At 38.6% G+C, this 27940-nt stretch overlaps 1 protein-coding gene across 7 annotated transcripts in view; it reads right to left on the bottom strand.

The window, feature by feature from the left end:
- The window catches only part of TRIO (trio Rho guanine nucleotide exchange factor), a 258860-nt gene that overhangs the window by 42211 nt on the left and 188709 nt on the right, over positions 1-27940 (bottom strand). The gene's annotated exons all lie outside the window — the stretch shown is intronic.

The following is a 27940-nucleotide window of genomic DNA, read 5'->3' as shown; positions in this document are numbered from 1 at the left end:
ACACACATGCACAGTTTCTGCCTGGGAACTGCTTTTGAAGTAAGAGGCTATCAATCTGCCATGTACAAGACCATTCAGATACTTTTGTACGTGTCAGGAATTTTATTTCTCTCCTGCTGGGTATCCTCTTTAGACTACCCTCACTGGGTATTTTTTGTAAACTAATACTGGAATATACATCAAAAGGCATTAGATATGTTTCAACTTTAACAAGCCACCATAAAAGCAGTTATCATTTAAAGACAATGCAGCTTGAGCTTTATCAGGCTTGCAAATGGAGAATTTCCACCATGCCCTTTGGGAAGCATGAGTTTCACTTACGATATAGAGACTGTGCAATAATTTTCATGAAACATTTCTTAAAAAAAAAAATTCACAAAATGCAGAAAGCTAGTACTCAATACATAAAAGAAAATCCTTCAGTCGCATTTGTGTTTGGAGTGGAGCAAACATACTCTTCATCTCTGGTCAGCAAACCTTTCCTGCCTTTTATTTCAAGTTACACACTATGCTGAAATACAATTTGTAATATTTTCAGTGTGTAAATAGACAAAGAGTTCAACTCCTTAGTATATCTTCTCTGATTAATGAGTTATCTATATTAATTTTGACTGATACAGACACTAGTCCAGAGCACTTGGATTTAAATGTATTAAATAATTAAGTCTTCCAAGTCATCAAAAGCTGACTGTGTTAATATCGGATAGACTGGAATTTTAAGCTTGAGGCTAGATACTCTTCAGCTTCTCTTAATGAGATACTAAGCTGCCCCACAAACATGGCTGCAATTAAAAAAACCAAAACAAAACAAAACAACCCTCCCCCCAAGACGGACACTGTCATCGTAATCACTTCCAAAGGTCTTTCTGAAGAGAAAAGTCATCCAACAGACATATTTGCAACAGCACTAGAGAAAGGAATGAAGAAAATCTCCGATTAAGGGCAAAAAGAATATACTGTTCATTTGAGTTAGAAAATTAGTGGCATATGCCTGAAAGGTTTAATACACTTACTATTATTACTATTTTATGTTTGTTTTGTGTGGTTTTTTTTGTTTGTTTGTTTGTTTTAATATCCTCTCCTGCCTTCCTACCCTGTAAATGTAAAATCAAGGTTTTACATTTAAACTTTTAAATAATTTCACATGCATTACAGCTTGCACAGAGAGAGTGAGCTGTAAACACATAAACTACTATCTAGGAGCTAAACACCAAAAAAATTTAGATTTGAAAAACTCCTCTTACAACTGCTAGACGGTTTTGCACCCACACTTGTTTCCCCCCCCGCACCCCCCCCCCCTTTTTTTTTTTTAAGCAGGAAGAAGGCATGATATTGTGCCAGAAAAAACTTTCCCAGGTTAACAGAAGTAGTTCTGTTTGTGCTCCCTGGAATTCAGACCACAGGGATACAAAACCCCAAACCTAAATCTTGTATATTAGTACAAGCGCAAGGCAGCACTACAGAAGTGGAGAGTGGACTTTGTGGGGCATTTCATTCTTTGCAATAAGCTGTTATTCTCTCCTATTTCTGGAGATAAATATATTTTGTGTCACAAGTAGGAAGTATTAAAAGTTACTCACACTGCTGAAATTTAGTTTCACAGTTTGTGAAAACCACAAGCTTTTAATAGATTAAATCTCAGCTTCCCTGTACGCAGCTTATATTTTAACAGGCAATGTCCTGATCTCAGCTGCACTCTTTTGACCACCTGTTTGCTCAGATTTAAAGACAGCTACATCCATGTGCCTGGCAGAACATGCCAAGGACAGATTTATGTCATTGAGCACTGTTTCTCAGTCAAGTTCTCACTCGATGTCAGTGCACTGAGCCACCCTTTCTCATCTCTCTACAGATCAAAGCAAGTGCCCTGATCATTTTAATATGATTACCTCCCCCTGGAAGGGGGGGTGTATTTCTAGTAACCACTAGTTGCACAGGGGCTTGCATGCTTTTACATAAGAGCTAGTGAACAGAAGCCCATGTTCTAATTTTCAGGCAAAGTTTTCTCCTTTTCAATTCACAATCTCCAGTGAGTTTCTTTGGGCCAACTGGGGCCATCAGTTAGTTACGTAACTCTTCCACTTCACCTGTGCCTCCTGATATATGACATCATTTTACATCACCATGAAGGAGCACATAACATTATTTGCTCTGCAGAGCTACAACAGGCAAGACTTTCACTGACAGATTTAAGTTAACTCCCTCATAGGGGCTGACACATACCATGTAATTAAGAATATTAAGGTGACACCCTTGTTTCATTAAATAGTTGTTCATATAAAAAGTTCTTCAGTGCGAACAGAGAAAGAAAATAAGAAAAATACTGGTTTTCTATATTAAAAAGCAAGTTTTCGCACAGCACCAATGCAATTTCCCTGTTTCCCTTTAAATACAGTAGCTTTCAAGATCAATTTCTCATGGAGATGTTTCACAAAGTCTCAACTACATCACCCATTTTCAAAGTGTGGGTGTTCTGGAGCTTTACTACAGAGTCATGCATATTTTTTAAAGTCTTATTTATATGCTATTTTTGCCAGATGCCTAGCATCAGCAATATCCAACTACTTTAGGATGACTGAAGTAGAAGATCAGACGAAGGCATGGCCCATCCACTCCTCCCTCCAGAAGAGTGGATGCAACAGGAGCAGTGAATGCCAGGAACGACTGCGTTCCAGGCCCAGGGCCATTGCCTCCATGCTAGGTTGAGCTGTAGAAGAGCTGCACATAACCCCTCACCTCTAGCCTGCTCCCCACTACTGCTGCTGCTCGTTAGTTTAAGATCTCAGCACAAGAAGCTGGTTGAGGGCACAACACAGCTCCTGAAGCAGTGGGAGCTGGCAGCGTTAGCTTCCTTCCAACTGCTCCAAGTTACAGCACTCCCCGCCTTTGACAAAAACAAGCAGCTAGCTGGTGGGGAGAAGCGAGGTCTGAGCCAAAGAGGGAAAAGAGTGAAGGCAGAAGCTTTGGGCCTGGGCCTCGTAGGCAGCGCTGGTGCTTAAGACGCTAGACAGAGTTTTGCAGACTGTTGACAAGCTATTTGTCTCCTGCATGCTGTGTGCAACCTACTTTTGAAGAGCCATGCTGCGTGATGTTAGAAGCAAAGATGCGGCTCTGCTCTTGGTGGAGAGCTGTATGTCACATACTACAAATGGGAACTGCTATTGACACAAGGTTTGTGATAGTTTCAGATTTTAATTGGGGCAACTGCACAATCCATTTTCGCTCATCTGTTACTGAGCTGTAGGGTTTTATCATCTGCTACTTTAATTTTTGCTGCAAAATAATTTTTCCCTAGGAAATGGATAAAAATAAATGCCAGTCCTAGAAATACAGATCTGAAGCAATGCAGCAGCATCTCTGATATGCTGTGTGCATCAGTCCAGAAGAGGAAGATATGAACAGATATGAAACAAAAACGTCTGTATCAATATAGATAACAGAACAGTCAACCAAAGGGAAAAAAAGACGCATTCAGCAAGTTCTCAGCTCTACTGAAAGCAATGAAAGATGTGGGGGGAGGGAGAGAAGCAAGCCTGCAGAAATTGCATTACGAAGAATCATGATCGCAGACGTTATTTAAAGCAACACATTTCATGCTTCCCTGTGCAAAAGCTCAGCAACGCAGAGCATCCCAATGGAAGGAATTTATCCCATGCAGATTTTAAAACAACCTCCACTACTCCAACAAAAAGGCTGCATATTAACTAGGTTATTGCAAGCAAGTTCGAGCAAGTCTGATCTCAAAAGGAAATAGGGGACGCACAGTTCTACTGGTGCACTTTTGAAATTGAGAATATATACATAGATAGGGAGGAAATTAGCTTCTGCCACCCTTAAGTGATAAAAACAAGCTTCACAATTATGAAGACAAAACCAATCATACCTAAAAATCAGCATAAAATGCTGAGCCAACATTATTTTTTTCTCTTTTGTCCAGAAGTTTGAAAAAAATTGAGCAAGTATAACCTCTGCCATGTATTTACAAATGAGTGGCCTCTAGGAGAAGATGAAAGTAGATGTATTTTATTCTCTCTTTTACAAATGCCTTAAAAATTTCCAACACCTGAGAAAACCTCCAAAAATTCTCTCACAAAACTGAGAATATATGACAAGAGTCAATAAACACACTTTGAAACACGAAGGGTAGATACTAATAATAATTGCTAAGCATATCTTCAAGAGTATTAGTAAAGTTCATAAAGAGACAGTACACAGTGCTAGTATTGAGTTACAAGAACAAATCATACAAAAGAAATAATGACTTCAAATTCTATTTGTTTAAAAACCCCAAGTTATTAGACTACTTGTACTAAAAAAATACTTGTTTCCTCTTCTCTTCACCTACTGCAGTTACACGTTAACCTCAATACACTTACTAATCCAACAGCAATTTCAACAGTCTTTTTTTCTTTTCCCTCATCCTCTTGATTCAAAGCAGAAGAGTTCATTAGAACAACTAGCGATTGTTTGGAGCCACAGCTTTAGCAACAGCTGTACAAACACATCAATCTCAAGTTAGGAACTCTGCCATAAGCTTAATAATAATATACTCATATTGTTTAGCTTTGGGGCTATACAACAACTTTGGTCATTTTCTCTTTCCAAATGTTATACTGCTGTAGCCCTCAAAAAAAATAAATTGAGAAAGTAATTAAAGGAATTGGGAGGGAAGATGGAACGGCTAAAACAGTGACAAGAATTGGTCTTCCAGAATTCCCATATAAAAAAAAAGATTTTTCCTTCTTATCCAACTAATTGGTATTAGTAATAGAAACTAATTGTACTAACGTTGCTTTGCATCGTAAAACGTTGAACCTTTCAGTGCACACACTACCTGCAGTATTAATGAGCAGAGTCAGGCCCTCGCAGCCGTGCCGCTGCTATCAGCCCCCATGCTGCATAACTAGATGACTGTAGGTGATGACAGACAACTTCCTCCGAGTTCAGTCCCACCTCAATAACTACGTTATCAAGAATAGTCTTAGATGACAGTGATTGGAAACCGAACTGGTTTTAAACTTTTTGTCTTCAGATGGAAATGTAACCTGAGCAATGCAACAAGAGCACACATGATTTCAATAAAGGTCAGTCACACGGGAAATGTAATTTTTTTTTAAACAGACTCACAGTCAAGGTTAACTAGCAGATAGCTATTGCAACTCATAATGGTGAACTTCTGCACAGATGCCTTTTCAGGATGAAGTATTTTAAGGGATTAGGAAAGGGGAAGATACTCCTCCACAACTTCATCAATCAATAAGACCGAGTTAAAAGGGGAAAGATAACTCCTTGGTATAGATGTATTTTAAAACAAGCAAACTATAAATTAACGGAAGATGTGACATTTTATCTTAATGTGCAATTAAAATACACTGAATACTAAAAACTGAATCCATCATTGCCATGTTCGTTAACTTGATTACAGTCTCTTCAGGAATAATATATGCACTGCTGAATTTTCTTTGGCATGATCAAGCCCACATCACACACACACAAAAAGCTACATTTTGCCATGCAACTTTTCTGTTGTTTTTATTTCCTTCAAATATTCCCCAAAAATGCTCAGGAGGAAGGTGATGTCGTGAACTGCCTTGTCCACCCAGTCATCTACATCTTGATTCCTCAAATCATTCCTCAGCTCCCATCCACCTAATATTACCTAAGTGGCCACAGGAAAATGATGTGATAGGATCACAGCAGAGCTGTGCAAAACTGGTTTGGAAATAGGAATCAATGGAAAACAAAAAGGGAAAGAAAAAGAGCAAACACACTTCTTTTGAAAGGCAATAAACTAGAATTCTTATTACTTGCTTTAATCAGACATGAAGTGGAGGGAGGGAGGGAGGAAATTGGTATCAATAATAACTTCTACACAACAATACTGTTACAGTTAATCACCTTTTAAAAGTTATAGACTCAACTGTAAGCCTAAATTTAGGGGAAAAAATAAGTTATGTGGAGGAAACAAGATAAGGAATTTAATTAGCCTCTATTCCTTTTTCTATTGAAAAAACATTTCTTCTTTTCATCGAGTCCCCAGCACTTCATAACGTGCATCTAGACAGTGGACCTCTATGAAGTGCTCTTCTTAGAGCAAACTATCCCATGTAGTTGGATATGTTGGGTGGGTTTTTTTAACCACTCATTCAAGAAGATTGACTGGAGGTTGTCAATCCCATTTTCAAAAGCAAGGATACAAAAAAAAAAAAAAAAGAGTGGTTAAATAAACAGACTTTACTATTCTCTGCGAGGAAAACCAGTCCTTACAGGGAAAGGATTGTTACATTACTGATGTCGTCTTTTCAAAGCAGGATGTAATATACTTACACCACCTAAATTCTGTTCTTCTCATTACTGCCATTAAAGGAGAGAGAGTCAGCGCAAGCCTTGATGAGCAAATTCAATGGATTGTTATGGCTGCTTGTAGCCACGTTCAAAGGCAGATTACGAACACATTGTTCATTACTAGTCTTGCAATGAGCACCTAGAGGAAACTTTCATTATGTAAGGTGATAGCTCGTTCTTATGCTGCTGCCTCACTGAAGTAATTCGTTTAAAATAGAGCTATAATGTAGCAAGAGGCAAATTAAATTGAAATATGAGCTGAGGCAGTTCTGCTTTGCTCAGTTTAAGCCCATCCATTCAATACAGATTTTTGACCATGATACAAAACTGTATGCATCAAACGTTTTGTAACAGGTATGCTCCGAGAGATGAGACAAGCAGGTGAAGAGGCAGCCATATTTTTCCTGGTATGTAATCAAACTTCACCCTCCTTTTCAAAGTTTTATCAATAATCCTTCTGGTCTCTCTCTCTCTCGGAAGCCTTCTCGGTATTGACTACTCATTTTCCCACCATCTTTTTTTGAAGTTAAACCTAGGAGTTCTTCACCACTTAACATTTTGAATATGCTTCACTAGTGATATACAGGAACACAGACATCTTAGCAAAATCCAAAAAGGCTTATATACAAGTGTTTTTCTTATTACAGAAATGGAGTTACCAGTCCTTAGTACATGAAGTTTGCATTATAAACCTATGTACATTTCCTTCAGAAGAGCATACATTTTCCTTTCACATCTTTCAAGTCTTGAAAACGAGGAGCTGAGTAGCTGGTTTGAGAAGGAGCTGGAGGTAACAGACTCACTTTAAATAACTCCATTTCCATGCAGTACTTATACAAGGTCAGAGTGGAAAGCACTGCAGTGGAGGGAGCAGACTTCCAAGGATTGGAGGCAGAAGGCTGCCTGGGGCTAACTCCATAGACACATCTGATCCGCACTGCTGCTCAGTCTTGGCTTATTTCACAAAGCAGGTAACCTGCCTGACAGCTACATGAATGAAAATATGGCATTTTCCAGTGACTGAAAAGATATATCCAAATTACAGGAGACAAAAATTAGGAGAAGGTCAGAGGAAACTATGGATAACTGTGGATCTTAGCTCACTCAGAGCAAAAAACCTAAGCCTCAAATCTTCAGGTTCACGAGTAGGGATGGCAGTTATGAAAGGACATCAGTATCTCTCTTGCATAAGCTCCTACACCTGAAAACTTTTATTTTTGGGCGGGGTGGGAGAGAGGGGTATAGCATTTTCTGCCGGATCAACTCCCCAGTCTGGCTGCCTGTGTGATTTCTAGTGTCGATGCAAGAGAAGCAGCTGGATCACATGGGTGAGCACAGGGTAAAGAAGCGGGCAGTACCTGACACGTAGTTTAGTTTTTCCTTACCACGAAACAGCACTTTCAGCTAACTCTCTTGCAAGTCCTGCAGCCTAAGGATTCGAAAAAGCCATCTTGCAAGAACAGTGAGGAAGGACATTAGAGGTCAGGAAAGTAGTACCTTTGCATATGTAACTATATAGCTGATACATGAGCTCAGTTTCAGGAGGATTTTTGTTGCATGCTCTTCGTGGAGATGGAAAAGCACACACAGCATATACTTAACAGCTTCCATCTGTATTCTAAAAGAATAGACTTTCAAAGTGTAGAGGTGGATCTAGGCCAAGAATTACACCAAGCCATTAGTAATACTGGACTCTCCCACTGCATCCTCTGAGTCCAGTCCTCAGAGACCTCTTATCCTCTCTTGGACACCATTTGCTAACAATTACTCTATAGTTAAAGCATCCTGTTTTATGGATGAATTATTTCTGAGGCTTGCTATACCATAAAATGTTATGAAAGAGGAAAAAGAAAGCTAGTTTGATTCATATACATTCTTTTAAGCAATCTATTGCACGTATAATAAATGTATTTCTTCAAAGCCAAATGAGAACTCTGTCTACTCCTACAACCACCTTTCCTCCTCCAAAACCCAGCCCCCAGATGGTTAATAACTTCAGGATAAATTTTGGTTTTGTAGATTTATTCCCTGGATTTTATCCATGAAATTTGCCTCTCAAATTTCCCAAGTGAAATACAGACTCACAAGATCCACTTAGGGACTGAAACACATACATCCTATTGTTTCTTCTAGCTCATAAGGTAACTGAAAAAAGATGTTATTATTTCCAATATTCAGTTTCAGACAAACTACGCAACACTCTCTCTCAGCCAGATAACCATAAACAACTTTTGATATTTATCCCCGCTTGTCTCAAATGCAGAGCATTTTTAAGTTACAGGAATGGGTGGAATTACCATGAGAATTGGTTTCCTCCTACCATCACTGCTGCTTTCTCCAACTGATGTCGGATAAAGGCAAAAATACAATACTTATTTATTAATTTCAGTAGTTTCTTGCCAATTCATTACTCAAAGCCCTATTGTCTTTCTCCCTAAATCTGAAGGCATTTTTCCTCCTTCAGACTTCGTGAATAAGTGGGGAAAAAACTCAGATCGTTTAATTAAACAGAAGTACATAATTATAACTTGCACATGCATGCTAACATTTTAATGAAGAATAAACCAAACTTTTTAATTCCTTAAAAATTCTTTAAGCAAAGTCAGAACCTCAGTTAAAGTCTTCTATAAATAAAATCATGCACTAGAGTACATTCTGAATATTCAGCCTAAATTCCAAATTGCCAGTTTTAAGTTTGCAGTGGCCAGAAATACTACAGATACAATTTTTACTCTTTCCAGTTCAAGAGATGACAGAGCTACAGTTATACTGGGGCATGCAAGTAAGCTTTGTTCTCCTATTATGAAGGGCTATTGAGCCTCCTTACAACATGGTCTGTACACATGGACATCTGTTTTTAAGGAACAGAAAGAGAACAATGAAGAATGTTGGTGAAATCATGTATGCTTGCCAAACAAGACTTCGTACATGTCTATGATCTTAATTTATGGTAATAATGGAAAGCACCTCACTGATCGGGACTGACTACACCCAGCACTTTATAAACATGTTTTCTAAAAATTCTTTGAAAGTAAAAACCAGATAGATCTGAGCCTGACTAACGACTGCAGCAACAAGAGTTCAAAAATGAAGCAAGTGAGCTCCAGTGAAGGCAGGAGAATGTGAAGCAACAGAAAAGGGGAAAAGACTCTTGCTGTGTCATTAACAGACCTCCAGCTGACTAGGTAGTCACAGCTCTGGGTGAGCACTTGCTATAAAATATTTTGCTGCAGAGCATTCTGCCTATCAATTATTATTTGTAACTGACTGCTTTCACCTCCACCTCTCTCCAAGACACGCTGTACTTGTTTACTTCTAAAAACTGGAATAATTATTGTTTTAGGAAGTGATTGTGCAGCATTGGGGGCTATGAAACAGCTTTCAGAGAACAGAGCTCTATTGCTGGGATCAGAGATGACAGCCTGCTAACATTAACTCCCTCTGGCTGGTACCCATTATCTTTCGAGGAACTACTAAGAGTTACTACCATCCCACTGACACGCGACTCTATCTTCAGATGTTCCCTATAAGATTACTTTCCATTACATCCTTGATTTCATGTTTGCAACCCTTCTACCATCCTCCCTCTCCTCTCAGTCCATCTGTAACAGCAGATCGGATACTAACAAATGACATAAAATTATAACTTGTCTTCTGCTGCTTATTTTGAGTATATGCACACAGCGTACAGCAACAGGTATGTAAGACTTGAACCTAGCTGCAAACAGCTTGCATCTGAAAAGGAAGCATCCCAACAGCTGCATCAGCTCCAGACACTGAAGGCTAGCACTGTTTTGTCCTGCAGATGTTTCAGATTGTTATGTATGAGAATCGAACTTGTTCTGCAGCAACAGTCCAAATGCCAAGGACAAATATTGTTTCCTGTTAAAATTACAAGGGAGGAGAAGACGACCCAACGCAACTGAGTTTAACATGAACATCCCTACCATAACCTCTGTGCTTCTCCAGTCGAGACTGAAACAGCATGGCTTTCCTCCATATTACATTTCAGAATCAATGATGTGTCTAAATAAATTTCACACAGACCAATTTATTTCCCAACCACCGTTTCTTTTCAAGCTCTATTCCTAAAAACATTACTTCTCAACACTAATTTAACAGAAGTAAGCGACAGATATTAAACAATCTATGATTTTTTGGTTTAGCAGCAACATTCTAAGAATATTTCTGCTAAGCTCTTAAAACAAATTACTACCATTAATAACATTTCAGAGAGCAAGAGTTACCATTTCTCATTTCCACAGTTCAACAACAAAAAGTAGCACATGCATTTTACATGCTTTTTCTGAAAGAGCTTACTGTACAGCATCCCAGTAGTTTACAGAGCAGATTCATTCCATAACTGCTCCCTTTCCCATAAAGGTCCTTTCTGTTATACTCTGCATTTTTTAACTGGGGTCAGAGGGAAGGAAGAGTAGAGGAAGAGAGAGAAGGAGAAAAGAAAGCATCCTACTAAACTCCTATGATTTGAAAACATTCCCCAACCAGCCAGCCTTCCTCCTCCCAGCCCATTATCTCTATTGCACATATTTGTACCTAAATCCAGGATCCAGTATTTACAGCCACTCGGCTGCCCGTTGCCACAGCAGGTAGAATTTACTGAGTGAAGCGATCCCAGAGTGTCAATCTGTTTAATCCTGTTTGGCATGGTGAGGAGTCAGCTGTTCCGATACCCACAGCTTACAAATAACCTACTCGCCCGCACCCCAGGGATGTGTACCAGCTTCTCCTGGAGATGTTCACCCAGGTAACATTACAAGCAATGCCATCTGATTGAGGAAGTCTGCTGTTATCTTCTCAGTCTGGTTTAGCCCTGCCGTCAGAGCAGCTCCTCTCTTCTAGGGATGCTCTCCTCTGACTCACCGAGCACAGTTCCAGTCTTTAAATTCACATGTGGGAATAGCCAGATGCAGCAGATTACACTCTACCGTAACTACCCTAATTGAGGCTCAAGATGATCTTAAAAAATACAGCAAATCAGCTATTTTCCCTCTCAGCCTTCAGAAAAGATACAGTCTAGTACCTCTGCAAAGCTTTATAGTAACTGGCACGCACAAAACCAACCTTTAACACCTCTTTTTATTTTGCAGTGCATAGTTAGTTTTTAATGCTTTAGCTAAAGCCATAAATACAAAAAAGATGGACATTTTCTGGTCGGCTAAACCATGCAGCACTTGCCCTATAACTTCCATTTTCCTTGGCAACATCTGTACCAAACAACAGATTCTGCCCTTACCTTCATCTTCTCTTGAGCCTTGTTTGTGAAAAATAAAAAAATCCAAACACTTAAATTAATTTATTAAAAGGTGGGGATTTTCAAGTTCTTGCCCTGCTTTAAAATGCATTTCAGATCTATTAACCTCTAAGCTCATATTCTGCAAGATAAATTTCTAGTTCATCACGCTGTCCTCCTGTTCAGTAAACTGAAACTGCATGTATTTTATTTTATCTACGCATTCTTCACCTAGCACACCATGCAAGCATTTGTCCATAAATACTCATTTATGGGTTTTTTTTAGCCAAGCACTTTTACAAACGTAGAAAAGATGTTTGGTTTCTTCCCCTGAAAACCTTATCATCTAATTTTAAAGGACATACAAAAAGCTACAATCACTAGATAGATAAACAGCTATGAAGCCAAACCAAGGATTAAATTTCTGTAAAAACAGAAATTAAATACTTTCATCATATTGTCATGAAAAAAGAGCCCTAAAATGAGACTGAACAAACAGTACTGTAAAATACACAAGCATGTAGCAGGAAAGAAGAAAATAAAGTAGCAAGGGGGTTGCCAATGATAATAGCACAAACAAATGAATGTAATGCAAGGATAAATAGGAATTTTATGTGAAGCTGAAAGCATATAGGGTCCCAAAGCCAAAGAAGGCTTACCATTAACACTTAACACAAATTGAGTACACACGTTATCCTGTTTAGAATTTTAAAGAGCTGTCCTCACCCACCACCTAAGAGTAAAGTTTTGCTTTCTTCACATTTCTAAGGAAAGCCACCTTAAATTCTGAATTAGTTTCTCCTTCATAGCTTCCTGCACTGAAACCATTAATTTTGATTCCTTAACATTTTTCTTCTGACCCAAGACAACTTTCAAATGACACTGAATTCCTAAGGGGGAGGAGAGGGGGGGAGGAGAGGGGGGGAGGGAGGGAGCAGAAGAAAAAACCCTCTTTCTTCAGGATAAGTCATTTTTATAGTTTGCCACCTAGGGTGAGACTTCCACTAAGGCTAGTTTATTCTTCATGAAATTGTAGAACATCTGAAAATGATTCTAGTTTCTAGTTGAGTAAGAAAAATAATAAATGAAACAAACCCTTTCCTCTGCTCCCCAACAGTTCCCACGCACATTGAGCATACTAAATAATATCCAGCCATTCTTATTGTAGTTAAACTCTCACATCTTTAACATTTAGAAAAAGCTAGTGAAGTTATCAATATAGCTTTGAAATAGTGATTTCCATATGTAAGAAAGCTTCTGATGGAAACACAGCAAAATTTATATAAAAAACTGGTTTTGGGTTGGTTTTGTTTTGCTTTTTAACTGCATGTAGACTGACCTTATAACACCAATAATATAGGCAGGAAGATATTTTAAATGCTCTGGGAACCACATCTTTGCAGCTTGCTATTGCAAAAAGTTCTTCTGTTCCTACTCAAATCAAACACCATTATTTTTAGGTTTTGCTTTGGCCCTTTCTCTTCTCAGAAGACAATTCTGACAAGGAGATCAAGGTGGTGGGGGAGAGAGAACGACCACGTGAACCACTACATAAAGCATATTTCACAGGCTACATGGTTAAGAAGAAAGGATCATGGATACTCAGCTGTCTTCGATGTATACAATTGTTGTAAAAAGCAATTGCTCCACAGCAACATTGGAGTGGAGACAGCAGACACCATGTGAATGTGCTGCAGAGTGACTGTGGGTATTAGGTAAGAATTTGATTGAAAAACATCTCAATACATATACTAAAAAAATAGCTACAACTTTCTTATGGTCCAAGACAGAAAGCTCAGACCCATAACTTCTCCTACTGAAGTATAAGCAAAAGGGAGATGACTTCTATATCACAAAACCAACATTTTTTAATTTAACATGCAGGGACCGTTATTTAGTACCACTATGATCTTAGATTAGACTTAAACACCCGAAGATGTACCACAATTCTCAATTTCCATCTGAAACAGTGACCTGTATCAATATATGTAATTTTAAGCCTAAACAAGCAGCCTATTAATGCCTTTCTACGGTTTACTTCAGGCTCTACCACAAAGCGCTCTCTGTCCTTTAGCTCCATCAGGTTTTCTGTATTCCAGAGCCTTATCCTGCATTAGCTCTCCCTGTCTGCTAGACAGCTCTTCCTGTGGCTCCTCGCATCAGCAATTTTTTTGTAGGAACTCATCCTCAGTAATAATGAACCAGTCAGGTAATCTTAATTCAGCAGGCAAGAATATGCCTCTGTGGAGAAGACCTTTAGGCAAAACCGAGGCTGGGCACAGAGCACAAGCTCAGCACAGAAGAGGTTGGATTGCACAGCACATTGCACGGCAGCATTGAGCTGCCCCCACCCTCATCCTCTGCTTAAATATTCGTACCCCAGCCCAATGGGACAACAAACTTTGATCAAATTAGCAAAGAAAAAAGCTCATATACTGACCCATGCCATTTGACAGCATTTAAAATAATATTTTTTTAAAAAGGAAAAACTGTTTCTTTTTTCACCTTACCTGCATAAAGCAGAAATGAGTTTTCTTGGCTGTACATTTTATATATCATTTCCTTTAAAAAAAGTGGACAGTTATCTGCCTCACTTCTGAAAGCAAAGTACTGATGAAAGGCCCTTCAGGCCCCTAGCAATTTAAGACATTTCTCAGTTACTTAAACTTGTGACAAAATAAGTGTCCGGGTGAAAATTTTGTCAATGGCTGTTTCATGAAGATTTTAAAATTCCAGGCAAAAGAGCCCTCTCACTTTCAAGGCAACATTTTGTAAGGAAGACTATATCCCAGTGAGTAAACAATGAAACTAAAAAAAACCCCAACCCAATTAGAAGAGCACTGTATATCCTCAGTAGATAAGGTAGCACATACTTTGTATGATATACGTAAATGAAGCATCACACGCCCTTATCTATTACTGCAGTGAAGGAATGGGATCAACTTTCTGCAATTTATCTTAGGGCTCACTGATGGACAATGTCAGACTGCCAAAACCATTTTAAGGTATTAACATTTTGCCAGCTCACTCCACCACAAAAGAAACAGCTCATCAGTCTCTGCCACTGACAGACAAGAAATTAGCTTGCTACAGCTTCAGCTTCTCAAAAGGTCCAGCTCCTACGTGCAGCATCTGCAATCACTGTTTGCCACTGTATTAACCTCCCTATGGAAGTGGTACCTCATCTGTGGGTACTACTAGCCTTGCACGTAAGAACGGAAACATTAATCCCTTCCTTTGTTTAAGATGACAACTGGAGTTGAACTGACTGCATTTCTCATACTCCAAGACATCTGCATGGTAATAGAAATAACAACTTAACTTATATTAAAACAAGGATAAACAGCATTCCAATGTAATCTTTGCAAGGCCCCATTAGATTTTGCACCATCTTGGGGAAAACAAGCAGAACAAGAAAGGGAAGCTAATAAAATGCAGACATTTCATTTTTAAACACCTGTTTGTGTTGCTTTAGAGCCTAAAAAAGAAGCCAAAAGGGCCAACCTTTTTTTCCTTAATATCTGCCTTCTGTGAAAAAAAGTTTCAAAGATTATAGCATTAAAAACCCAGCTTCAAAATTCAATGCTGTTCTCAAGCAAATCTAAATCTGTCTTATCTGGAATCTTCCCCTCATATTCCAGACGTTCCATTTACAAAAGCAATTCATATATTTTGAAGTCAGTAGTACAAAGTTATTTAAAAAATTCTTGTTCATCTTAAAAGTGGAGAAGCGTATACAAGAAAGTTGAAATTAATAGAAGAATGAATTCTTTATTCAGTTCTGCCAGCATGCAAATATCACCATTTTAAAACCATTTTTGAAGCGATCTATGAGACAAATGCTTTCATCATTTAGGTGCACAGTTCTTACAATTTTGATTCATGTTTCTGCATGTGGGAGAGAAAAGATTCAGACTTTCCAAAACTGTGCAGGACCAAAGACCACCCAGACCTAGGAGCCAAAAGTTAGACATAAATCCATAACTATTAAAATTCTTGAACTAAACTAACATTGCACAAAGCAATAGGAATTTTATTTACAATATGCATTTCCCATTAAAAAACCAACCAACCAAACAACAAAACAGGCAGACTTTGCATACAAATCCTATCTTTGGCAAGTTAGACTCTCTGCCTCACATCAGAATACTCTAACCCAACCAAGAAATTGTAGAACAGCAAAAATGCATCGATAAATCTGAGGTTCAGTCTTCAAAGGTGAGCTCCCATACTATGATTAAAATTCTGAAAGGAGCCTAACTTTGCCTTTTCCTCAGTGTACAATGTGTCCACAGTTTAACTGCTTGGAGCACAGCTGCGCCACTAGGATCTGGTTTCTTCAGCCCCACGCACAAAGATCATCCTGTTCCCAAAAAACAGCCTCACTGCTCTTCAGTCTCACAGATAACACTGCCGGTCTGCAAGGAGCGGAATCATTACAACAGTGGCTCTTTGGACGTACATTCAGCACGTTGTTTCCTGTTCTTTACTACCAGTGCTGCCAGCTGCCAGAGACACTTTAAATTGAATCAGTCAGAAATTGTATTTTGCAATGAATTGTGTGAACATCCTCAATTTGAGATTTCCAAGAACTCCTTTCAAAATACTGGGGTGTTTCAATAAAAAACAAAAAAACCCCCAAAACAAAACAAAAAACTCAAACAAAACCAACCAACAACCACCTCTAACAAACCATGCAGGCTATCTAATTAGCTGGCAAACCTGCGAAAAGTATTTTCTGATTGAGGGTAGAGAGGTATTTTCAGCAGCATGATTAATAACCTTCCCTTCTACATCCTGGGTAAAGCATTTGTCAAGAGCAACTGATATCAAGACACTGAAGTACTCAGGCTTTAATTAAAAATATTGGGAAATGAACCATTTATCCAACTATTCAGTCACCAAGGCCAGGATCTAAACAAGTCCCTTCCTGTCTTCAGCTTTGCAGAACATACCCTAGCTGTTGCTCATGCCTACAGTAAGAAAGAATACCAAAAAGCACATGACATCGTAAATTCCCTCCCATCTTAATCATTTGGCTGTTATTTTCTTGAGTTTTAAATTCTGTTCTGTGCTGTAGCCAAGGAATTGGAGCCTGTATACCACTCCCAAGAATGAAGAGGCCTTTCAAAGAAATTATGAGATGTTCAGTGTCCCTGGTCTTCTGTTTATCTGGAAAAGCTTTGGGAAAATTCTAACTCCTCAACACAGTCACCACTGCAGCATGCCAAATCAGCTTGAAGGATCCCAGCCACTGTCAGCAAAACCACAACAAACCAGCTTCAGATAATTCAAACAAAATCTTTTGGATGAGTGTAAGGAATGTTGTTCCACATACATTCACTACTTAGCGAGGGGTGGGAGGGAAGAAGAAATATGCCATGCCTCGTCTCTACATTGGAGAAAACACAAAAAGTGTTCCAAGCGAGAAATACTTGCTGTCCTAATGAGACATTGAAGAAACGCTCATTTTTGACATTAATTTTATTATCCAAGTTACCCTTCATCATCCTTTTTTTTCTTCATTTGAATTTTCTGATGTAGTCTTCCTCAATGATATTTAAAACACCCTTTCTCTTCCCTTCCCACTCCAAAGAAAAAAGGAATCAGCCTGTTGGTGTGAAAAAAAACCTGGTCAAAACAAGGTTTAATTTTCCAGACCAGTTGTAACTGCACATACAGGAGCTGGGAATCTTTTTAACATAAATCTCTTAGCTAATTATCTTAACTGGAAATGCATGCAAAGACAAAAGGAAAGGATAAGAATATATTCATCAGAAGTGTTCAGAATACTGAATTATGTTCTTGACTTAAAATTCATTTCTTTTAAGTCACTTAAAAGGAAAATGAACAGTTCTAGTAACCAAACTAGGTAATTAATAATAAAAGACGTGCTTTTAAAATTGGACATGTACTCCCTGTAAGAAATACTGATGCTGGAGTTCCATACATATGCATCTGGAGGGCCAAATGCAAGCTGTGTGGGCTACCTGCTGGTTGGTATTACTGACTGAAACACTTTTCTTATTCCCCTTCTGCTAAGTTCAAATTGTACAAATGCATTTTGGTTAGTCACAAAGGGTTTTCATCAAGACCCCTCCTCCTTTTGTCTCTGCTCAGTACCGCCTACCAGAAGTCATGCCCACGTAACAGACGAGGTTAAGTTGCACAGCACTGCTAGGCATGGCAGATGGAGCCCAGCCATGACCCAACAGCCTGCTGCTTCTGGAAGCAGGAAAGGCACATGGGCACTGAAAGCACCTGTCTGGATTTCAAACATTAGCATTTAACACTTACATACTTTCACAGCTTCCCTTATTATATTAAAAGACACTTTAGCAAAATGAAGCAACCTCCACAATTCCCCTGCACTACATATAACAGGAGAGCAAAATCAGAAACGGGCATTTTCTCTCTCTCTCCCTCTGAGCCTGGATTTCACGTGCTGCATTTTTGTAAATTATAAACACACATTTGTTACTAAATAGATTTAAGTATATTTGGAGGCTAGCTTTGCCATAGGGAGAAGAGAAAGAAGGGCGCAAAAAATCCACAGGACAGGGGTTTATTATTCTACATTGCCTATCAGATGTTAAAACACAGAAACACTAGAAAACGTGTACTGCCAAACGATTTCGCAAATGAGAGTGTTTCTGCATTGTAATTAACATTTTTTATATCTACTCTGAATTTGAGATGTAGAATAATTCAGTCCTGAAAAAGATAACACATTTCTGGTTTGGTTACACAGTACATGTTTTACTTCCATTTAAAAGAAAGTTAGCTCTGAACCAAAAAACGAACATGGTCGCACAGTTCACAGAATTGAAAAGGGTACACTTTCTACAAATTACATCATCACCGCTTACTAGAACTATGAAAATGCAGTTATGGGATAGCCACTCTAATTCTATGCTTAGGTATTTCACAAAGCAACTACACGCAGTTAAGACAATGACGGTCCTTTAGGACAGCAATTAAAATTTAGGTGCAAGAAAATTTTTTTAATTGCCACAGAATTTTTGCACATTCTCTTTTCCCAATTAGTTCCTCCGGAACAAAGCATGCCATCATGGTAGAAGTTTTAGATTGGTAATAATGTTAACATCCTGAAGCCTAACACAAAAAGACCTAAACAGATGCTATATGCCAATATACATGCCTCTTGCTGACAAAAATATGAGGTTAGTATTCTTAATATCTTAGACTTTTCCAAAAGGTAATATTGTCTTTCAAAACCTCACAATGTGACAAAAGAGTGCTATCTCCTTCTGCAATTTAGAATGGTATTTTGCTTTATAAAAATAATAAAATGCTTCTACCTGAAATATGAGAGTCAAAATAGATAAAATACTTATTCTCAAATGAAAATAACTACAGAAATGTAAATGTTTGTCATCACCCCTAGAACTTCAATAACAGCGTAAGGCCTTGTTATTCCATAAACAAGGAGATCGCAAAATAATACTACTACTAATTTACTCCAGTTCTGAGGATTGTAATCTCAGTATAGTCTTATGAAGATGATGTGAATGAGCACTGGATCCCATAGCCTGGGCTTTCACTCAAGCAAGCAACCAGGATACAAATAGAACACAGCACGCACCTCCAGGGTACGATCTGCTGTAAGCACCTTTTCTTTAGATGTTACCCTGGGCTTATAACCAGAGCTCTGAGTCAGTGGTTTCCAAACTGATTCTGGTACGACTGCATTTAGTCCTGCCACATCTTTAGGATGAAAGGATAACACACCTAAGAAACACACCTAAGCCTGTTCTACTAATCAACCAGCAATTAGAGTGCATGTATTTTGTTACCCCTGAGACAATGAGAAAAGTTAGCACAAGACACACTAGGACGGACCAACAACCAAGTCCAGCCATGATAAATAAATGCTTTAAAAAATATTAGCTACTGAGATAAAAATTTTAAGATACGTGGTTAACAATTTGGTGGTTTTCACCTATCAAGCTTTTCTGTTTTATATTGCCTAAAGCAATCCACTCAACCAGTCTTCAGTCTTTTGGGTTTTTTGTGTTTTTTAAAAGACCCTTCCACTTGATACACTTTTTTGCTAGTGAGCCCTGCCTTCTTTCTCATTTGCTTTCAGGATCTTTTTCATCACTACAAATTCCCTACATTTAACATTCCTAAGTATCCTCTCCTCTTATTAATAAGGGGAAGAGCAAGAGGTTGAACTTAGACCTCGATGATCCCATTTACTTCCATGTTCCTTAAGCTTTTCTGTAGAAAGCATCAGATGACCATTCAGCTTTACTAGTTCCTCTTTGCAGGTGGCTTCCCTAGTAGCTTTCCTTCCTTCAAGCATATTTGCAGGTTCTTACATGCAACTAGATTTTCCTAGACACTGTGTTTAAGGAATCTCCATATCACTAATACTTTAAAACTTATATTAACAAATGAACATATGCCTAATAAGGCTATGATCACACCCAGCACGGTACAACAAGAATAACTAGCACTTTTCATGAGCAGAAATATGTTTTATGATTCCTTTCCATTTCTTACATGGAATGAATATATTTTGGGGCAAAATCTTAAGCATTTCCGACATCCCCACAGACACTAAGGGGGTCCAAGACTCCAGGAAACACTTAGAACATAACAAGTCCATGCCAGCAATTCTAATTTTTAGCATAGGATCACATAACTCAAGCTGAACGGGGCCTCAAAAATCCATATAGTCCAACCTTCTGCTCAAAAGGATGGGTCAGTTGTGAGATCAGACCGGACTACCTGGGGCTTTGTCCAGTCTGCTCTTGAAAACCTGACATACTTTTAACCGCCTTGTGTAACAGGGACTATTTCTGCTGCATTGTAAATGGTTAACATACAGTAGGTTGGACACAACTGGTTTATGACCACAGGGAAAATGACTACATGATTCTGATCGTCACTGACAACTTGATAACAAGCTTACCCAAGACAGCCTTTACTATTATGCCTGCATGTCAGTTATACAGATGTCTTCTATTGCTATAGGGGTTAACCATTATACATGCATACTGCAAATTTCTGAAAAGTGTTATAAGTTCTTTTCCTGGTATCATGAAATGTTTTTAGGGTGCTATTCACTTATCACAACAGCCTCTTTTACAGTTTGCTCTAAGAATTCCATCACTTAGTTGAGTAACTTCTGTGTTAGAAAATGATGAATTTAAGTTCAATAGTTGTCCCAGATAGAGAAAAATGTCTTGCTATTTGTACTCAACTCAAAGCTAGGAGAAAACACGAGCATGTCCCAAACTGGAACTATACCTGGATCAGTGAATATGCACTCAAAATAGAAGCAAAACATTGCATAATGAAGTGGTGATTTGAAACCAATGCCAACAACTTAAAGAGATGTCAAGGGCATCTGTTAAAAAGCTTCTGATAGAGTTGTGTTAAAAGTGATGCAGCATTTCTGGTTTAGCATCCATAACAGAGACTAATATTTGATTGCAGGAAAAGTGAAATGAAGTCAATGGGACACGGACTTTCAGCAGCCTCCTCATAAAAACAGAATTGGAGGAAGTCAGTGGAATGCTAAATCCTGCTACTTCCATCTGCAGGCAGTGATGATGACAGATGATGCGATGTAATGTGATGATGTCCTGAAAGGCACACAAGAACATCAGCTCTAGCCTGCTCCTCAACAATTTTCTCCTCTCCACTAAACACAAAACACATAAATACCCCTCCCAATACCAAGTTTAAGAATATGAGCCGCAACAGCAAAAGTGCCCGAAAACTAGAGCTGGAAAAAGAACAGAAGACCTTATGGACACTGTCAATATTATACAGTTCTGTGACAGAAGGAAAACGCATCAGGTAAAATTACCCAGATGGTCCTTGGAAATGAACAGCCACCCCAGCTGCAGAAAAATATACACCAATAGCTCCTTGTCATCTGTCACGAACAAGGCAGTTACCACACAGCTGTGACAACTCCATGTCTCTAGGAGCACTCTCCTGTCCAAATAGGTGTCCCTGGCCCCACTCTCCCTGTCCCTCACCACCCTGCCAAGCTACTTACTCATTGAAATGGAAGAGAAATTCTTTGGGTTGCTCTCAGGTGCTCTTCAGAGCACCAGCTCTGAAGATTTACTTAATCCAAAGCAAAATATGGGTAACAAAGACACCCTCAAGAAGTAATTCTCAACACTGAAGCAACTTTTTCAACAGTTTGTTGCACCTGAAGAGGGACAGTCAAGGAAAATAAACACCACTCCAGGATGTTTTTCTTCAATTGCAACATATGAACAACATTTGCAGGATATTATTTTAGTTTGTACTCTGTTCTGCCTCAAAACCTTGGTTAGAAAAAGAAACTGCTGTCAGAGAAAGGCTAATTGCAAGCAAAATAACAACTCTCTTGGGAAATCTAAAGCCATCAGAATTACTGGTTTATATCCACCTTCTACCTCCCAAAGATCAGCTGTGCAAATACATCTGTTCTGAGGCAGATACTTTTTACACACCGATTTCCTTTCCAACTATGATATATAAAAGAAATATATTTGGCAGCTGTCTGGGACCAAAAGTACATTCAAGCCACTACTATAAAATTTCTTATTTTTCTCAGCTGTAATACTGAGCTCCCAAGCAGGGCAAAAAGCTTTCATTACCGATGTACAAAAATTCCAGAGACAAATTAACCACTGTTTATGCCCACAAATAGAGTCAGCATGGGAAATACAGATCTATCTGACAGGTCTTCCTGGGCCAGGTTATGATAAAAGAATAGTGCAGGAGTTAAAGGCAGGTTTATGCAGAAATCAATCCTACAATGTTTCAGAGCACATCTAAACTCGATTTCTTCTAGAAATACAAATTGTGAGATTCATTGAATCTCCTTATCTAGTTAAAGACTGCACAACGCCAAGGAAGCAATTCATACAAGACTTTACTGTTTATTCAAGGCTGAATTAGAATTTGGCTATTAACCCTGACCATCTGATATAGTTTGGCTATGAAGTTCAATGCAAAGATTATGATCTAATGGACCACAGTCAGTTGCTGACATTTTATTTAAGTTTACTTATGCTCAAACCACATTTTTAACTGCAAACTCAACTAAAACCACAAGGTGAGAAAGGCAGGATAGAGAATTCTTCTTTTACTTTATAGAGCAGCTATTTTATTTACCTGGACTAAAGCATGAGAACATGTTTGAAAAACCACACACACACACAAGACCTAAATTCAAACTATCTTTGCCGCTATTAGACTAGTAATGCTTTTTGGCAAAATATTTGCGATTACATGGAAATTTATGAGTTATTAGGCTTTCAAAACAACTGATAATTGTGAAGTTGAACTTTAGATATTAAAATGCCTGCACCTCTCTTCAAGCTTAAGTCTGCCTGATAAATAAGTTGATCTGATGCTGCAGCATGGCTTTTACAATTTTTTGCTAATTTAGACGAGCAGAGTGTGAAATCCAACTGACTGCTTGGCTTTGCCTCCCGTGAGCTCCTCATAAGGCTTTCTATTAGCTGGTTATCTGGATGGGCAGCCTGTTATTTGGAAATTTTATGAGGAGGTAATTGATTCATCAAGAAAGAGAATTTTTAGATTAACATATAGCGTCTTGTACAACTACAACATATTCCTCGATATCACTTTCTGCATGTGATTGCGTCTGACCGTGTAGCAGAAGCAGATTCCTTTCTGTATGGTGCCCTGGAAACTACGGTCCCCACCTTTTGCCACATGGCCCCAAGGCAACAAGGCAAAGCAAGTAAAGTACCTACTCATTGTTAGGAGTTACTTTCCCTGCTGGCCTGGACCGTAACTTTCATTTCCTGCAGCTGCAAATGCTGTCAGATAGTCTCACAGGCAGCGCTTTGGCTCTGAGCCATGGGTGAGGATCCTTTTTCCTTACATATGGCCCATGCTTCACTTGCTTGCAGTCTCAAAACAGCAAATCCTCCCCTTCTACAGCCTCCGTCTGCTTGCAAGCAAACAATTGCTGCCCAAAGTCATCCTTCTTCTCTTCCACTACAAACAGGGAGCCCTTCTTCAATTATTCAAACTGGATCCCCATTTTACTTGATCAAATTCTGCTGCTGCTGCTATCCAGACCTTCCTCTTCCTATATAACAGTGTTTGGACTCAATATGGAAACGCTCCATTTCTCGATCATACGCAAGATGTTTTACCTTTACTCTCTCCCCTTCCCATCTAAAATTAATATTCTGAACAGAAGGTCTCCAGTTTTGCAAGAGCAAGGTTACTTAATGTAACAAATACAAGACTCTGTTTTATCCCATTCTGTGACCTCAACTATAAAATCTCTCTCTTTTCTGGGGAAATATCTCTAGATCATCTGTGCAATTTCTCTTTTCCTTAATTCCTGAATAGGAGGTCCCTGTACCAATTCAAGAAGAGCTCTGACACCTCCAACATCTGCCCTACATCACTCCTTCCCATCCTGCAGGTGTAGGAAAGGCCTTACTACACAGCTCAAACAAATTTGTCAGCCTTTGTCTTGGAAAGCGTCAGCCATTCGATGAATGACTCCTCATTATGGTAGATTCTTTGAGATACTACAGTTGGAAGGCAAAAAAAAAAAAAAAGATGACTGCTGAAATAACATTTTTCTGTTTATGGCACCGGTCAAGACAGTATCCTGAGAGTAAAATCAAAAGCCAGGATTCAGTATTGAAGTGGTGCATGGTATGTCACCATGTTACTAAGACATCACCTACCTTTTAGATCTGAACAAACTATACAGATACCTGGATTATAAGAATGTATAAAACAGGCAGACATTGTACCTCCAGGGAAACAAAAAGATCTCTGTGGCCAAGTTTTGAACCAAACAAAGAGTAACATGAATTCGAAGTTAGACGTGGTCCCGAAAAACCCCATAACTTATAAAGACGACATGAAAGTGTAAGCCTCATGAGCAAGGGGTTGCTGTAGCCTTTGTAGCTCTCCAAACAGTAGCATCTACAGAAGGGATATGATGGACCAGCACCAATTCTTCAGACTTCAGAAGTACTCATGAAGTTGGAAAAGACAGTGAACTTGTGATCTCAACAGGCAAGAGATTCACAAACAATTTTAAATACCTGCCAATTTTTCTGAGCTTACAAGTTCAATTTCATTATACTGAATCCTGTCCCCTGCCCTTTACCCAAAGCTCTGTGGCTGTGAAAATGCCATGCAAACAAAGGAAAGAGAACTGCACATATAAAAAGGATGTACCACAGAATTAAAAGAAACCCTTGTTTAAAAAAAAAGAGAGAGAAGCACCAAATAAAACAGGAATATTCTTTCTCCCCCATGCCCAATAAATTGTGGAGAATCATTGCAAAAAAAATTGCCACCTTATGTATTAATTGTGAAAAACATGTTCTTCCAAAGCTAGTAATTTATTTTTTGTAGAATGCACCAACTGTTATTCAACCTCTTCACTACCCACTTGTTTGTCTTTTTCCCCCATTATAAAAGGGATTTAGATTTTTTTTTTTAAATGTACTCATCTGTAAACTGCATGTCAAATTGATTAAATGACCCAAATAACTTACAAAAATAGATTTGATATCCAGCAGAGCAAGCAAGAGGTCTGGAACCTGCACTCAACCCTCCCCTTAAATGACTATCCACCTAGTGAATGTCTTTTACTATGTAATGCTTTCCCCATACTCTTAAGAAAATGTTTATCTTAACTACTATAAAATTTTAAAGATTGAAGATACTGTATATGTGGTTTTTTTAACCATTGATAGTGATTACATATTTAAAGTAATACACATTCTTAGAGGACAAGTTAACAACTACACTTGTAGGCAAGTGATAAGGGTCATTTTTGGGGCTGTCTTCTAACATGAGAATAAAACGTTACCTTTCATGGTTGACAGATAATATGTGGACCGACAAGGAATGACCAAGCTGTCAGAACTAGGCTTCACTGAACATATTTTTTGCTTTAATAATCTTTCATGTTGCCCTACTTGGGATAATCATTTCAGATTATTTAAGGCATTAAATACCACCCAACATTTCTGTATACTTAGTGATGAAATGTGGTTTTACACAACGTAAGAACCAGCTGTACATTAGAAGAGGTTTGCCATTTCAAAACTTTGAAGCTCACTTCACCTCTGATATGCCGTGGCTTTCCAACTTGTTTAGTTGGCAAACGGTATTGATAAACACTGTTGAAAAGACCAAAATTGTAGGGTCCATAGATACTGAAAGGAGTGCAAAACTCTCTGCTTCAACAAGCCATCTGTATAGGCTAAGCACACAACATCCAAGCAGCTAACCCCACCACTTCTGATGGTGATCACCTCCCTTTTTCCTTTGGAATTACATAAAACCTCTCTCCCCCTGAGCATCTCAGAACAGCTTGTGATGCCAGATATGCACAAATTCCAGACTCATGTCTACTGCACATGGCTTAGCCCATGAACTGTACAGAATTACTCAGACCTGATGCTCACACTGCGAGCCTGACATGTCACATGTATTTTCAGACCTAAAAACTCCAGAGGGCAATATCCTAATTTTGAATCATTAGGATGAATCATTCAAAAACTCTGAAAGTTTTACTGAATTATGGTCAAAAAAAGAAAACAAAAACCCAACAACCCTGTATTAAAAATACAGAAGTTGCAGAATCAAGCACTAGAAATCTAGGAAATACAACATTTAAGAGTTGTCCAGCCAAGTACATGGGACTGCCTTAAATTATGCAAGTCATTCACTTGCTCTTTGTTATGGGGGTTGTGTTTTCTGTTTTGTTTTTTAGGAATTTATATCTCAATCAATGCCCACAATGAACAGTTCTGAGAATATAATCTAATTGTTTTTCCATTCTTCTTATTAGCATATTCCCAATGCCTTATTTAAAGATCTTTAATCAAATGCAACACTTGAAAATGAATAATTGCTTTGTGGGATTCTCCGAGGTACTTTTCACTATGGGGGGAAAAATAAAATCAGAGCACTTCACTAATTTTGCTTAATTTTTGTAATCCCTCTGTGAAATGAACACTATCAACCTCTTTCAAGCAATAGAAAGTTAAAGTAGAGCCTGAAGTGAAACGTATCCAGTGGTTTCAAGTACCCAGTCTAAAGTTGTCTGGTTTTTTGCCTTTTTTTTCCTCCCCAGATTACTGAACATTATATAATAGTTTGCATGTTCAACTCAGTTCACACTGACTTCAGTCAGTCACCTGCATGGGAAACTTTACAAATCAAACATCCAGCTCCTAAAGCCTGACACCCAGTAATGTGGGAATAAACAATTAGCAGCTGCTTCTTATCAGCTGGGGTTTAGATGGCATGCCGTAACATCCCACAGGAAGGCTGTGACAGAGGCACAGACAGAAGTGACTTCTGAGGCTGCATTCAACCCTGCAAATCGTGCTCATTCTAGCAATGGTCTTTTCGTCTTCAGTCTCCATGACTAATATAATTAATTAATGCTCTTTATTTCAAAACAACTTGTCAAAGAGAAACTAAAGTAACTTTACAATGCTCTGCCCCCTTTTCCCCAGATAAACACTACAGGGAAAAAAAGGTTACATCCACTGGTTTTATTAATCAAAGTAACCTCTCAAAGACAAAACCAGCTCTGTCTCTCCCTCAGGAGTCTGACAGGCTCGATGTTCTTCATGTAATGTATATTGCCCAGTACAATCATCTTCTCCTAATAAAATTCTCTGCATTCAAAGGTGAAGTCCCCTAGCTCCAAAGAAAATTGGATTTATCAATTCTGTGTTGTTAAAAAAAAAAAAATCCTGTTGACATGATTTCACCCCCTAGTCAAAGGATTAAATGTTTCAGGGACACCTAACTACATTTTCCGCTTTTATCATCAGAACGACTGCAAACTTTCTCTATCCAAATTGTTATAGGGCACAAGAGGATGAAAAAGTATTCCAACTATACAGCTCAATCCTTCAGACTTCCCCTCCCAATCACCCTGCATTCAGGAAGTTCCTGCTGTGCATGCTCCTAATGTAAGAAACACAAACTCTCCCCTCCTTTAGCCAAGCCATTTGTGTTGGTAGCTAAGACACAGCCAAGCACAGCGTCTGAAAAAAACTGGGAAAAATTGTAATGTGATAGCTGGGATGGACTGAGTAAAAGAAAAATTTGTGGTTATTTTTATGAGAAACTCTCCAAAACCAGAATTTTGTGTTTGGGAAAACAAGTTTTTCCCAACACCACTTTCCTGCTAATCTTGTTACTTGCAATAACAAACTTTTTGAAATGCATCTTTTCCCCCAGCATGTGATGAAACACCTTCTAATAAACTGTTTTTCTGGTGGGTTGTTTTTTTTTTTTAGTTCACATTGCTTTCTGTTCACAGGTTGC

Source organism: Ciconia boyciana, chromosome 2 (genome assembly GCF_034638445.1).
Source record: "Ciconia boyciana chromosome 2, ASM3463844v1, whole genome shotgun sequence".
Lineage (NCBI taxonomy): Eukaryota > Metazoa > Chordata > Aves > Ciconiiformes > Ciconiidae > Ciconia > Ciconia boyciana.
The sequence above is the reverse complement of the archived record's forward strand: the minus strand, read 5'-3'. Positions and strand labels throughout refer to the sequence as shown.